This window comes from Salvia hispanica, chromosome 5 (assembly GCF_029641045.1).
Source record: "Salvia hispanica isolate PSC_SH4W2 chromosome 5, Shi_PSC_v1, whole genome shotgun sequence".
Lineage (NCBI taxonomy): Eukaryota > Viridiplantae > Streptophyta > Magnoliopsida > Lamiales > Lamiaceae > Salvia > Salvia hispanica.
Genome location: NC_142696.1, coordinates 24710394 through 24721765, shown reverse-complemented (window position 1 = coordinate 24721765; position 11372 = coordinate 24710394). Strand labels below are relative to the sequence as shown.

Here is an 11372-nt window from a genome sequence, read left to right as displayed (position 1 = left end):
GATCACGCGGGTGGTAGCGGTAGCGGTAGTGGTGGGGATCCTGAGGAGTACGAACGGAGGATGAACGAGGCTATGGAGGCCTACATGAACCGCGGGATGGAGCGGTACATGCGTATGGTGGAACAGCAGGCGATACCTCGCCCTCCTCCACCAGTTGTCCACCACCGAGCAGTGATTGATCGGGATCACGTAGCTGCACATCAGCGGCTGTACGAGGACTACTTTGCAGAGTACCCGCGGTTTCCCGCCAACATGTTTCGGCGGCGTTTCAGAATGCGCAGGGAGTTGTTTATGCGCATCGTTAGGGCATTGGAGCGTCAATATATGTGTTTCCGCTTCAGGCACGATGCGGCTGGCAGACCCGGCCACACCCCTATCCAAAAGTGCACGGCGGCAATCAGGCAGTTGGCCTACGGAGGCGCGGCAGACATGTGGGATGAGTACCTCCACATCGGTGAGTCGTCAGCCCTGAAATGTCTGAAGGAGTTCTGTGGGGGCGTGATCAGCATTTTCGGTGAGCAGTACCTTCGAAGCCCTACTCCCGAAGATTGTCAGAATTTGATGCAGATGCACGGGGAGAAGTATGGGTTCCCCGGGATGTTAGGCAGCATAGACTGTATGCATTGGGAGTGGAAGAACTGTCCGATTGCCTGGAAGGGGGCCTACACGACCGGCTACAAGTCAAAGAACCCCACGATAATCCTCGAGGCCGTAGCTGATTACCGGCTGTGGATCTGGCATGCGTATTTTGGGGTAGCCGGGTCGAACAACGACCTCAACGTCCTGAACTCGTCTCCCCTCTTCAACGAGAAGTGCCAGGGCGTCGGTCCAGCCGTCTCATTCGTGGCCAACGGCAACCGGCATGATATGGGCTACTACTTGGCGGATGGGATATACCCTCGGTGGCCGGTCTTTGTGAAGACGATCCGACAAACAAGTGATGAAAAGAAGGCCTACTTTGCGCAACGACAGGAGTCGGCGCGCAAGGACGTGGAGCGCGCATTTGGTGTGCTCCAGTCTCGATGGGCGGCAATCAAGGGCCCAACGCGTTTGTGGGATGTCGGATGCGTTTCCGAGATAATGTACGCCTGCATTATCCTGCACAACATGATCGTCGAAGACGAAGGCGTACAACTGACTAGTTGGGTCAGTGACGATGAAGCCGGTCCAAGCCACGGAACGGCCACCCCTAGTGTGCGACAGGGGGTACCCCTCGATGAAGCCGGCCGACTCAAGGAATTTGCCAGCATGCGCCAAGTGGATGCTCATATTCAACTCCAAAAGGATATAATTGAAGAGTTGTGGGCACGGAGGACTGCACGACGATAGTTTTTTTTCTTTATTATGCATGTACTTTTTTTTTTATCTATGTAACTTTTTAAAATGCAATTAATGAATTTTCCCGTACACGTGTCTAAATTTAATTCCGTATTTTAATCGTAATTTTAATTCCGTAAATGTAGTATATTTTGAATTGTTTTTATTGCGGCTGGCCTATGGCTGGCCTAAATCTGACGTGGCAGGTGGTTTTTTTAGTGTTGCTGACGTGGCAGAGGAGAGAATGGCTGGCCTATGGCTGGCCTACCGACCATTGCGGATGCTCTAACATGATACGACAAATTCTTTCAATAAGCAGTTATGTGCGTGCGTCTCACCGATACTCGTTATGACACCAAACCGTGATATTTAGCTCTCCATATTTAGACGGGGTTGTGGATGACCTTATTTAACGAATCCAAACGAAACTTTCGAATCGAGCCACAAATCAGATTGTTTGTGCGTGAGAGAGAATCATGTGTTGACATGGCCCACTGAGGATGAGATTAGTGGCAATAGAGAGGTGGAGTCAGTTACAAAGACATAGAAATTCGCGCTCATATGGAAGCGACACGTGGAGTTAGGTTTGCTATGTCTGTTGCCGGTTCACGCCAAACCCATTCATATTTGGACACAACTATAACCGCCTCCGCCCTTTTCCTTTTTTTAAGGTGGGCGTATTTTGGGACTTTCCGCCCTACATTCGTCTGTCGTTATTCCTCACTAACTAATTATATTTTAACAATAATAAAATAGGACTCATATAGTAGTAACTCATTTTGATTTTCCATATAATAATACTATGCAGTATATTAAAATGAGAAATATTATGTTATTCATGTAAACATTTTGCAAGGTACAGTCTCGTTAGTTCGTATTAATAGTACTATATTGGTATAATATTTAAAAAATTATTATTAACATATTATGAGTTACATCAAATAATTGCTCGATTTTATACACGCTAAAATAGGCAGGAGATTTATACTTCGTGTGCCAACACGGCAACTCCAATTAATTGTTTGAATTTATAAAACTTTAATTTCATTATGTACAACAATATGACATACCATCGAAAAGTTTATTTATAAAAAATTATGGATATTGGCTTCTAATACCATATAATTTTAAAAAAAGTTGATTTTTTTTCACGAATTCTAAAATTGATAAATAATATCACGAACTTTACTCGAGTTTGTTATTTCTCAAATAATATCACGATACATATTTTTTTTACTAATTTCTCGACAACAACTTCGAAAGATTCAAGTTCTTCAATATTTGAGGATAGTTTACTTGAAATACACCCTCTAAAATTTATCTTCTATCCATTAGGGCATCCACAGTGGGACGGACTATAGCGCACCCTAAGCGACGCCCTATGCACCGCCACGTCAGCATTTTATCCTCCGCCACTTCCACCCAATGGGGCGGACTATAGCCCGCCCTAAGCATTTTACTTCTATTTTGTATTTATATAATTTATGCAAATATATCAAGCAAAATATATAAATAAAAACAACACAATTATTAAGGCAGATCCTACATTTACTTAATTAAAAAGAAAAGTTACAAAATAAGAAATTAAAAAAAAAAGTTACAAACTAAGAAATTAAGAAAAAAAAAAGGTGCACTACATATAAACTAAACCCCGGCTCGTCTAGAGTAGTCCCAACCTGCGGCCGAGGCCATCGATCATCCGCTGGATGTCTTCGATTTGAGCCGGGTTGGTCGCATGCATCAGGGCGTTGTGCGTGTCCAACAACATCCTGTAGTCGGAGGAGGCCACCAAATCGGTGTAGGCATGTGACGCAGCCGAAGTCTCGGTCGGGGTCGAGCTCGGGGCCGGGCTTGCGGCATGGTCAGGCGGCGCTGCGACGGATGTGGTCGCCTTGCCCTTGGCCTTGGCAACCTTGATGTCAGGGGGACGCCAGGATATCGGAGTGCCAGAACTCTTATCCTCGAACACCAAATTGTTGAGGTCCATTGAAGATGCGCCGCTCTCGCTGCTTGTATAATCAGCGAAGGTGCGCTTCGACGCCCTCTTCTTCGCCGTTATCGATTGTGGAATCATACCACCAACGAACTTTTGCTTCTCCTTCAAGATCGTCCAGGACTGATAGTGCTTGAAATCGCCGTACAATGACGTGTACAATCTCACCGCTTTGTCGCGCACATCCGACAGACTCTCGCCGCTGGCCTGCTCCCTCTCGCACTTGTCGTACAGATTGACCTGTTTCTTTATTTGATCACAGTGCTTGCGTAGTTGCTCCCTATGGCGCTTGTAGGCGTGGGGCGGCTTGGTCTCGTTGTATTTTTCGGCGATGCGCTCCCAATATGCCGTAACCTTCTGGTTGTTGGCGAACACCGGATCCTCTGACACATCAATCCAACATCTTGTCAAGACGAAGGATTCATCTGCGGCGTAGTTCGTCCTTCCCGGGGTGAACTCTTCACACACTGCCGTTTGCGGTAACTTCTGGGCTCGTGCCTTGGGCCGCCTCTTCTTGGTGGCGGAGCACGACGCGGCGGCGCCGGATGGAGCGGCGTCGGCTGCGGATCAGCCGCGAGGAGCAGCGGCGGCGACGGCGGGTGTACTGTTCGGAGAAGGCTCCATGTCTGACAGCCCGTACGAGTCCGTGCTGAACTCGGGATCGTACTGGGCGTTGGTGTCGAATGGCCGGTAGTCGTCGGGTTCTATACCCGACCATCGTGCACCACCGAACATCGGACTATTCGGACTTGGGTAATCTCCGGAATTCATTTTGTTTGAAGTGTAGAATATGTAGTGTGAATTTGAGAGTGAAAAAAGTAAAAAAAGTGAGAATATATATAGGTTTTGAAAATTAAATAAAATTAAATTAAAAATCAAAAACGCGTCGCATCATCCGTCGCATCGTCCGCAATGACACAGTGGCGGACGATGCGACGAACGATGAGCATCGTCCGCCTTCGTCCGCGGACGATGGTTAACCCATCGTCCGCGATGCCACAGTGCGGACGATGCGACGGACGTTGCATCGTCCGTCGCATCATCCGTCCCACTGTGGATGACCTTAATATAGCTGGAATTTTTTCGTTGGTGAGAAATAACAAACTCGGGTAAAGTTCGTGATATTATTTGTCAATTTTAAAGATCGTGGAAAAAACTTAACTTTTTGAAAGTTCCATAATATTAGGGACTAATATTCCAAAATATTAATTACTCCTAATTGTCTTATTTAATATTCACATTTCTTAACATAATTACTCATTTAGGAGAGATGACTACCATATGCCGCTGATGGAAGTATATATAATAATCATTGGAAAATTATGTTGTTTGGTGAATTAATTATGCTACTAAACTACTAGTAATCATATACTTATGATTTGCATGATTTTGTAACTGCAACTCATAAAATTTTTTTATTGCTATTTATTTATGGATTTAATAAATTAAATGGAGTATTAAACTATAATTGATTCGACCAACAAAACCACTAACAGAGATTGATTTCCTCCCATTAAAAAAACTCACTATGATGGAAAATGTTGCGTTCATGTGCAAAGAATCAATTAGAGAGAATAAATCTCACTAATTGAGATTAATTGAAATTAATCAATATTTTTAGTGGTCCTCGAGCAACACGTACATGGAATGTGAGCCAGATTTACGACATTATTCCCAATTTTATTATGCTGAGTATGATTATGCGCACAACATAATTAAGATTCTTGTCGTATTTTTTTTCATTAAAAAAGGTGCTATATTATCAATCATAATTGTATATCATGAAACAGACGAACAAAGAGCCTTACGTGGCTCCAATAAAGTAAAGATTCTTGTGTGCTGTTCCCTACAAATTTTACAAATTGAAATGAATTAATCATGATTGATAGTTAGTCCTAGGCCTGCTTAACCGGTTCTCGGGTTCTTGGGTACCCGGAATCGGAACCGGAACCGATCGGGTAATTGAAGAACTGGAACCGAAGAATCCGGTTCCAGTTCCGGTACCGGTTCTAATGTTTTCATAAATTTCGGTTCCGGTTCTACTCGGAACCGAATAATATATATTAAATTTAATTTATTTATTTTTTTACTAAAATTGAAGTACAGTACTCCCTCCGTCCCACTTTAGGAGTCCCGGTTGAGTCGGGCACATGTTTTAAGAAAGTGTTTAAGTGTGTAACAAATAAATATTGTAGTGGATGTTGGGATCCACTTTTAATTGGGTGTCCAATAAATAAATGTTTTAGTGGATGTTGGGATCCACTTTTAACACTTTTTTATTAATTGTAGTGGATGTTGGGACCCACTTTTAACACTTTGTAAGTATTTTTTATTAATGTATCTCAACCGGGACTTTTAAAGCGGGACGTCCAAAATTGATCAACCGGGACTCCTAAAGCGGGACGGAGGGAGTAGTAATTAACAATAATTCATTTATTATTATCAAGGTTGGTTTTGATTCTTTAGTATTACTGAATGTATTCCTTTTGCTACTTTGATATTGCTTAAAATAAATGCTACTCTTGGTTTGACAATATAATTTTCCAATTTATGTGTTTGGATCATTATTTACCATTATACTTTGAGTTCTTTAAACAAAAATAATTTTAACAGATCATGAAAGCTCTTAGAGGAGTCAAGGTGGAGGTTACCAATTGAGGAAACATGCGAAAGAATATACCGTAATTCTTGTTTGACATCACAGACAACTCGTGGGCTAACGTGAGAATCATATTTCTTGATACTAAGTGGAGATAATGTAATTGTTGTTATATATAAGTTAAATCTAGTTTGGTGTCAGATTAAAATTAGGTAAATAATAAACAACTTTTAGTTAATTAGTATACTTAAATTAAAATTAAAACTACAAATCGGTTCCGGTTCGAAACCGGTACCGGCCGGTTCTTACCCGGTCGGTTCCAAACCGGAATCGGACGGTTCCGGATCCGATTCCGGTTCCGAGATTCATGAGATTTTGCAACCGGGTACCCGGTCAATCGGATCGGGTAGAACCGGAACCGGCCGAATAAGCAGGCCTAGTTAGTCCAATATTTTCCAACATTTCGCTATGGTATGTTTGCAAACTTTAATAAAATTTTCAAACTAATAGTAGTATGAATTTTTGGATATCTCACTCAAAAATGATATAATTTTATCTTTTAATTTATTTACTTTTTACTTAACTTAATTAAACACCCACATAAATACACTATCGAAATGGGTCACCAAATTTTACAATATTATTTATTTTTATTTATTTTAAAAGGTAATGATTTGACTTCATGCAGGATATAATGGTGATATGAAAAATTATATTTTAAAGTGAATTTAATGTTTTATGAAATCACTAGCGACTAAATCAAATTATGGCAAATCACAATTTCCTTCTTTTCCAAAACCATGACATATTAACAACATCATCATAATTGGATCAATTTGGGCTGGAACTTCGGCCTTTTCAGCTTTTAGTTTGGGCTTACCGTTTTATGACATTTCATTATTTCAAATACACTTAACTCTAATTTCATTTTTCATTTTTCAGCATATCCAATGTAGTTTGCAAAAGATTAGTGTGGTATACTATATGATTTAATTTTTCAGAGTCAAACCTTAGGAAAATGAAAATGTGATTGGTTGGCTATTTAGCACTTTGAATTTGTGGTTTAATGTCAAAATAATATATTAGTGCTTAGTACGGAATATAGACATTTTAAATGGCGATTCTCGCTGTAATGATTTAGATAGTCAGGTTCCAAATGAATTGAGTATTTGTGGCCATTCGAGAATTTGTGGTTTAATGTTAAAATAATATATTAATGCTTGGTACGGAAGATAAACATTTTAAATGGTGGTTCTCGCTGTAATGACTTAGATAGTCAGGTTCCGAATGAACTGAGTATTCGTGGCCATTCGAGTTTGGGCTCGAAAAAAACTCGTTCCTACCTCTGTTCCTAGTAAACAAGTCGAGATTGAACATGATTTTGAGATCAAGCTGGTGGTACTAAACACATGTTTGACCTTAGCTTAGTAGATTTCCTCTTCAAAATTTAAACCTCATTAATGCATACTTAGTCCAATTAAATAATATTAGCCCCAATTTAATTAGTAAAAGTCCAACAGGTTTGACCCAAGTCCAACCTCTATGGATCCTTAATCTGGCCCATTATAACTCTATATAAAGGAGATTTAGACAGAAGACAAATAATAATTCTTAATAAAATTTCGTTCCTCTCTCTGAGATTGAACGCCATTTTTCAGTTCTCTCCATAACTGAATTTTTGTCTTCTTCTCTAGTCAAGTCCTTTTGATTCTGATGAACTTTGCCCACCCAAAGGTCATAATCTGAGTTCAGGATACATATTAGAAGATTCGTGGTTGAGTACGAAGATCTTCACGTGGAGATGGAGCAAGCAATCGTCGATTCTTTGGAGAATCAGATCGGTAATCCTAAACCGTAGGAATTCATGAATTAGGGTTCTTATTCCTTGTTTGTAAATTATATGTGTTCTAACATGTAATTTTCTGTTTAACATGTGATTAATTGATCTTATAATCAGTCAAATAGATCTGTATGCATGATTGATTTATTTATTTATGCATGACTTCCCCTGTGAAGGGACACCACCAATTCCCTGCAATTACAAAGGGTTGATAAAATCTCAAGGGCCATATAAAATGGTTTGAACGTTATTCCCAAAAACTAAATAGTTAAAGGTTGATAAAGTCTAATAATAAAGGCATGCATTAGAATAATGCGACTTCCGTTAACATACAACCACTAGAATTTATCTAAATATTACTCTAATATTTTCCCATTGAGTCAAAGATATAAATTTCGCAATCGTCATTAAAACCGTAAAACCGATAACCAGGGTTTGACTAGTAAATCACTAAATTAATTAAACATACAAAAAAGTAATTTATATTGTGAAACAAAGTGCTCGACTAATTATGTTTACATGTTAAAGAAAACTCATCACTCTAATACTGTTTACATACTAAAATACTAGTAAATACTTATTCTCTTTAAAACAATGTTATTTTTGTCACCCTAACATTTCCGCCGAATATTTGAGCTTCAATTTGAAAAAAAAACAATTATTTTTAAGAAAATAATAAAACAAATGCTAAATTTTATGTATATTTAAAAATTAAAAAAACTCGAAGATCTAAAAAAAGTCCACTCTTTTTGCGGCAAAATCAAAGTGAAAAGTCCGCGTTCTCCATCACGTCAAAATTCAAACTTCCTGTCCGAGAACAGCAACCATCATCATCATTATCATCATCATCATCATATCATCATCATGTCGGAGCTCCAAAATTCCCTAAAATTCCACAAATCCAACACCAACACTCGCCGAAATCCCCAACAATGTCCCCAATTCCACCAACACCGCTTCTCCTCCTCCTCCTCTACTCCGCAGCTCCATCCACCGCCCTCGACTTCATCTTCAACTCCTTCCCCGCCTCCGCCGCCGCCAACTTCACCTTCGTCGACCACGCCCGCATCGACCCCCCCGTCATCCGCTTCACCAACGACTCCGAAGATCTCTCCAACGCCCGCGCCTTCCTCCCCTTCCCAATCCCCTTCCGAAAACCCCCCAATTTTCCCGCCAACTCCACAACGACGTCGTTCTCCACCCAATTCGTATTCTCGATTCTCCCCCAAATCCCCGACAGCCCCGGCTTCGGCCTCGCCTTCGTCCTCTCCAACACCACCACGCCGCCGCGCGTCGTCACCGGCCAGTACTTCGGCGTCTTCTCCTCTCCCCCCCGCACCGTCGCCCCCCTCCTCGCCGTCGAATTCGACACCGGGAGGAACACCGAATTCAACGAGGTCAACGGGAATCACGTCGGCATCGATCTGAACAGCGTTTTATCAGAGGCGACGGAGCTAGCTGGCTATTACGATTCCAGCTCCCAATTTGTGGAAATTGACATGAGGAGCGGGCAGAATGTCCACGCCTGGATCGAATTCGACGGCCCGCGAAACGAAATCAACGTCACGATCGCGCCGGCCGGAGTTCCCCGCCCGGCGACGGTTTTGCTCAGCTACAAGAATCCGGCGGTGGCGGACTACATCGCGGCGGAGATGTTCGTCGGGTTTTCAGCCTCGAAAACAGAGTGGGTTGAGGTGCAGAGACTCTTAGCTTGGAGTTTCAGCGATGAAGGAATCGCTAAGGATATAAACACCACCGTTTTGCCAATTTTCCACCCCGGGAATTCGGGTGGCTCTTCGCTATCGGAAGGGGCGGTTGCCGGGATCGCGGTGGGGGCGGTGGTGGCGGTGGCATTACTTGTTTCTTGGATTTGGTGGAGAAAGAATGTAAGCGTTAATGAAGAGGATGACGACATTGAGGATTGGGAGATGGAGTATTGGCCTCATAAATACTCTTACGAGGAGCTCACCGTGGCTACGAAGGGCTTCTCGAGCGAACAATTGCTCGGGTCGGGTGGCTTTGGGAGGGTTTATCGGGCTACATTGGCTGGCAATGACGCGGACATGGCGGTCAAGTGCGTGAGCCATGACTCGAAGCAGGGGTTGCGAGAGTTCATGGCCGAGATCTCGAGCATCGGGCGGCTGCAGCACAAGAATCTAGTGCAGTTGAAAGGGTGGTGCAGGAAGAAGAATGAGCTCATGCTTGTTTATGACTTCATGCCTAATGGGAGCCTCAACAATTGGATTTTTCACAATCCGAGGAGGTTGTTGGGTTGGGAGGGGAGGAGGTTGGTTCTTGCTGACGTGGCGGAGGGGTTGAGCTACCTTCACCACGGGTGGGACCAGGTGGTGGTCCACAGGGACATCAAGTCGAGCAACGTGCTGCTGGACGGGGACCTGCGCGGGAGGGTGGGCGATTTTGGGCTGGCGAAGCTGTACACGCACGGGCAGGTGCCTAGCACGACCCAGGTGGTGGGGACGCTGGGGTACTTGGCGCCTGAGGTGGCGACGCTGGCGTCCCCGACTGCGGCCAGCGATGTTTATAGCTTTGGGGTCGTGGTGCTGGAGGTGGCGTGTGGGCGGAGGCCTATTGAGACGGGCGTGGGGGATGGGGACGAGGACGAGTTGTTGATAGACTGGGTGAGGCGGAGGTACTTGGAGGGGAGGATATTGGAGGTGGCGGACGCGAGGATTGAGGGGGAGTACGGGGCGGGGGAGATGGAGGCCGTGTTGAAGCTTGGGCTGTCGTGTTGCCACCCTGATCCGGGACGGAGGCCTACTATGAAGGAGGTGACGGCCGTGTTGTTGGGGGAGCGCACGGAGATGGAACCGAGGGATATGCTATTTGGATTGACTCCGAAGCATAGCATGATCGATAGAGATGAAGATGAAGATGAAGATGCAAATGAGCAAGAAAAGGTGTTATTGCCTCAATAAAAGGTGTTTGTGTATTTGATATGTGTAAATATATTGTTTTATTGTGTAAATTGAATGTATAAGGTTCTTGATATTGTTGTTGTGTCATATACTTAGGAAATTTTCCATTCATGTACAAAGTGCTTTGTAACATTTCCTTATGAACTATGATACACGTTGCAACTGCAATGTCTAAGTTCTTTCTTGTTGAGAGTCTTAGTGCTACATGTGAAGAGAGAAGAAAGAAGTTCAAAGCTTTTTTTACATGTTTGTAAAAAAAAAACTTGCAACGTTTGTTACGCATAACGGTTAGAATAAACAAATACGGAGTACTATGTGAACTATAACTACAAAATGAGCTAATTTTACTATGAATAATTAATTACTTGGATTGATTATTCCATAATTTAGGACCATCTATGAGTAGTAAGCCATGAAGAAACAGACATGAGTGGTGACTATTAAAAGAAGAGAAAGTGAGATTCATGTAATTTGGAGTTGAAGCATTGAAGGCTATGTGTTTTCTCTTTTCTTATTTCCCTTATTCTACCTTTTTTTTTTATCTTATTTTATTCAGTCTTATAATTAGTCAGTAATCATCAATTTAGACGCGCCACTCAGAAAATGGGGGCTTCATTTTCAATTACAAAATCCGATCTCCACATAACTTGAGGAGAAGTCATAAACAAAGGAATAATCAAAAGTTGA

The 11372-nt window shown here is 42.6% G+C and overlaps 1 pseudogene; it reads left to right on the top strand.

Annotated features, from left to right (window-relative positions):
- Positions 1 to 8571: 8571 nt before the first annotated feature.
- Positions 8572 to 10869, top strand: LOC125187604 (L-type lectin-domain containing receptor kinase S.1 pseudogene; annotated as a pseudogene).
- The last annotated feature ends 503 nt before the right edge of the window (positions 10870 to 11372 follow it).